Below are 4,832 nucleotides of genomic sequence, written 5' to 3' on the forward strand. Positions count from 1 at the left end.
TCATAATTCTTGAATTGTTTCTTTAGCTATTTATCTGCAACTTTAATTAAGTATCAATGGTTGCATTAACAACTGCACAGCTTTCCTTAACTATGTCCACATATTTTGCTTTAGTCTGATTCGCATATCTTCATTCACTGTAACATCTATATATTATATGGCAACGTGTAATGCATGCCAAAAAATCCACCATTTCACATGGGGCATCTGGATAAGATGACTGGACAAATCTTTCCTCATTTTCTAGTTAGGCTAAGCTCTCGTCTTTCCTTTTTACTTTGCTGGATAAATTTCCTACTGCCTCGATACTCCAAATTTGTCTGATAAGTTGGCCATTAATACCTATTTGTTGTTATAGCTCTCTGTTGGAATGTTTCTCCATGTGCTTAAAGCTTGTCCTTTTAAAGGTGCATCAAAATGAATATCTTTCTGTTACTATCCATTCTCTCAAAAGGTTACTTGAAACTGTGTCTGGTATGCTTCTATACTTCCTTTTTTACTTCATTGACACTCACCTATACTTGTGTTTTTATTTCATTGATGTCTTTTTTGTACGTTTTCTATGTCATTCTCAATATCTTGTATTCTATCAAATTAATTTCAGTTCATAATTTTTCTGTAAATCCTATGTCTCGTTCTTGCAATTATTCTCTTAAATTCCTCCTCGTTTCTTCAACTTTTACGTCTCTTTCTTGTTTATCTTCTTTCCCTGCATCATTTCTATTAAATTTTCTATCTCGTTTCAAACACATCTGACCATCTTGAACTTAAGTCTTTATTTTATTGTTTTATTAAACTAATCCCACTTCTGACACAAGTGTTATAATAGTTTTTATTGTTGGATGGATTCTTTTGGATAATTCAGTAAAAAGAAGATGGAAATCCCAGTTCATTTAATGGTAACAAAAAAGCTCTGCAAGTTAGCTTGACTAATGTTCATTTAATAGGCGTACGTTCACACTAGACACTAATACAACAGTTTCATTTACTTGCTAATTTTCTCACTCAATAAATGTATAAAGTATCTCTTCTTTACTTCGTTGAAACACAAATTTACTGATTACAACACCGAAATAACTAACTAACTCAATCAAATAATATCGTACTATTTCAGACTCAGTTTAACTTACTAACACACTTAATAATCAATCATATCTAGTCTAAATGAAATCGCGTTTTATACTGCACAAATCGTTTCCTAAACATTCAAGACATTTCTTATCATTAAGCTGCACCCATCATATTACGTTATACCCCCCCAAGCAACAACGTAAACATCTAACTAAAAACAATATAGGTTACAAAAGTATTATTGTTTTATAAACAAGCTGTTCACATGTGTTCGCCACACTATTATTTTAAAACTTTGTTCCTCTTAGATATCAGCTGGCCTAAAGACACATCTTAAACGTGATTTGAATTCTTTGTCAGTAAATTTGAAAAATATAGATAAAAATCCGATAAGTTATTATTATTATTTTTCATCAATGCAAATTTCTATTTGACTGTTTTATTTTACATTATTACTGCCCATCCCCCCATGTTCATTTATTTACTTGAGCAATTTTCTGTGGGTCTTTCACGCAAGTATGTTCCCTGGGGCAGTTGTCACGTTTTCCTTACCTATCTCTACGCCACTGCATACATAAATTTGAAGATAGAAACTAAAGTCACTTTAAATGTATTTTTTTCAAAGTTTTAAGGTCTCACGTATTCCTTCACTTCTGGGTCTACGTAGCTGCTTAAAACAGGCGATACTAACGTAGAGTTGTAAACCCTAATCAGGAATTTATGCTCTCTTTGCCCTGTTGGAAGCAAATTCATTATTAATGGTATTTTCGAATATTTAGTGATTTTAACAATTTCTTTGGCTTTTCAAATTTTGTACTAAATTTTTTATCACGCACATAAGAGAGAAATATGAAACCTGGAAGTAAAAAAACACTGTTTTCGAGAACATTGTTATTCATGAATATGCTACCACTAGAGGGCGAACCTAAATCCTGCTGTTCAGGGATATAAAACTGTTGTTCAATTACCAATTACAATTTACACGAGATTACACACGTATTTGCATACGTTGTTGTTGATCAGGTTATTACTTGTGGATTTCAAATAAAAGGTGTATGAAAATTCCATTTTAAATAAGCATGACAATTAATAGCAGATAAACAACTGCTTTAAAATTGTACACGCTTCTAATTTGAAATATGTAAGGGGCTAAAGAAAAATGGTAGCAACAACAACTGCAGTCCTGGGTGATTTTTACCACAAAGAAGATCATTAGGCATATTGTTTTCAATGCTTCGCCATCTTTTGACATTTAAAACTGCAATATTGTTCGTTCAACTTTTATCAGCCGGGTGTGACCTAGTGTTACAGGGCCAGACTGTGAATCCGAGGGTTTAAGCTTAATGTTGCCGAGTCGCAGTAAAAACACAAAAATTCAAAATTATGGAAGGCTTAGCGCAAATAGTTCTTCTGTAACAAATCTTTCAAAACAAATCAAAACTAGCTTCATGTAGACTGTGAGACCCAAAGGCAAAGGAAAATTAACAAAATAATGAAGGTAAGACATTTGCTGTAGTGGCAATCCTAATTCATTCTACTCAGAGCCCAACAGCAATTTTAATAAATTTTTCTTCTTTTAACTTTTTAAATATATACTAATGTCACCAATAAAAAAAATATTATTTGAAATGGTTTAAAAAAACCATGAAGTGTCTTAAATCGTGTTTTTGAAGTGACACTTCATGAAGAGTGCAAAAATGAATAGTCATTTTGTATAAATGAATTATTAGACATTTTATAAAACATATTCTATGTATAAAATTTATGTTTATAGGTCCCACCGAGATTTGAACTCGGATCGCTGGATTCAAAGTCCAGAGTGCTAACCATTACACCATGGGACCATGCTTTCAAGCAGTTAAATTATATTATGAAACTAATATTAAAATTCTTTTATTATTATTATTATTGTTTTTTATATATAATATGTATTAGAAAAGAATAACAGTAGTAAGTCTGTATATTTACTTTCAACATTATTGTATAATATATTTCATTAACTTAGTGTCCAGTTATAAACCTAAGTTTCAACTTACGATGGTTACAGTGCCATCTCGTGAGTTAGATATAAAACTATTGAATTACATTTTACAGTAGATTTTTTGCTTATGTACATAAAAAAGGAAACGCTTGTATTTTAGTTTTTCAAATACTATGAGGTAAAAATTGGAATAATAAAAAAGGAATTAGTAATATCATTTGAAATATACCCACAAGATTTAGCTTAGCGTGATTACAGTGCCAACGTTTTGATACATTATATTATTAAAGTTAATAACATCTGACTATTTTGTGTATTTGCTACGGTTCCATGAGACTTTCTGGGACCCTCAGTTTGGGATCCCCTGATAGAAAATGTCATTACAAAATAAATTCATGACTTGAAAATATTCAAATATATATATATAGAACGTTAAATAGTTGCACGATAAATAAGATTTATTAAAAACAGGGCACAGTCTGTACATGTTTCTGTGGAGTTCTACATGATTATCATAACATAACCATCTATTCTCTTGAAGAAGAATAGTGAATTATTCGGAAGCGATCGAGTTTTGGGTCTCACTTGAAAACCGTTAGGAATAACAGTTAAAGCTAGGTACTAACTTGTATATCTATATCACCTCTAATTTACATAATTTTGCACTACATCTATATCAACATCTTGATTTTGAACACAACCGAAGAGCTTACAAAACAGATTTCCAGTAATTCATTTTCAACACCTAAACCATCATATTTATTCAATATAATATATTTTTTTCTAAATTTGTAATATTTAATTTTCACTTGAACGTTGTTACAGTTAGTGCTGCTATCTATTGACAAATAATCGTATTTCATGCAAACAGAGCTACTGAGAAACAACTAATAGATCGTAGAAAAACTTTAATTTTTAAAGGTCATAGTAAAATGCCATATCAAAAAAAATTCTATCATTTCTTAACTATCAATACCTACGGTTATTAAAATTTGAATTCAATAATGGTTAATCTTTCTAAAGCTCCCCAATTATTACTTAACGATGAATAACTTTTTATTGCATTTTTACCTCTGAAAGTTGTAATCTTATATATAGTAACTTGATAGTATTTTATCGACACCATTTAAAGAATTGCTTTTATAAGAAGAAAACAAAGAGGAAATATATTTTACTTAACAATGCATTTCAAATAAATATGTTAGATACTTAGATATCAAACATTCAGGCTTCATTTCGAAATAATGCACTGCAGAATAGTGTGGTGGGACCAAAGTTCGTTAATCTTAGACTAAACCGACGCGAATGAGATCTAAGGGATTATACCTCTTCCATGTCAGCCCAGAAGGCCAAAGATTTTTCTAGGTTCTAGATTTGCAAAGACTGAAAACTGACTTTATAAGTCAGATGTGACCATCAATGGGATTACCTAAATTGATTACTAATCGATCAGTAATTTCGTTGCAAGTAATTTTTGTTACACAAGGATAAATAATTGTGAATTGTGACCATGCAAGTAAAAGTGAAAAGATACCTTATGGACGTAAGGGTGTAAAGAGTGTAAAATGAAGTCGTCTGGAGTGCTTTTAGTTCATTTCTAACTATAATAGTAATAACAGTATAAATGCACGATAACTTTTCAACAACGCTATTGTTTGTGGACAGAGGTTAGACAGAGGGATAAGAGGCAATACCCAACATTATGGATAATATTAGGTCGTCAAGAAATTAATGTCACTTTTTTTTAGATGAAAATACCCGAAACAAAACATTTATTAAA

The 4,832-nt window shown here is 30.9% G+C and overlaps 1 non-coding gene across 1 annotated transcript; it reads right to left on the reverse strand.

Moving 5' to 3' along the window:
- Nucleotides 1-2,843: 2,843 nt before the first annotated feature.
- On the reverse strand, nucleotides 2,844-2,915 carry Trnaq-uug. Its single transcript has one exon. It is a non-coding gene; the product is annotated as a tRNA-Gln (tRNA).
- Between the last annotated feature and the right edge of the window lie 1,917 nt (nucleotides 2,916-4,832).

The sequence above is a fragment of the Limulus polyphemus genome, unplaced genomic scaffold, assembly GCF_000517525.1.
Source record: "Limulus polyphemus unplaced genomic scaffold, Limulus_polyphemus-2.1.2 Scaffold1025, whole genome shotgun sequence".
NCBI classification, from domain to species: Eukaryota; Metazoa; Arthropoda; class Merostomata; order Xiphosura; family Limulidae; genus Limulus; species Limulus polyphemus.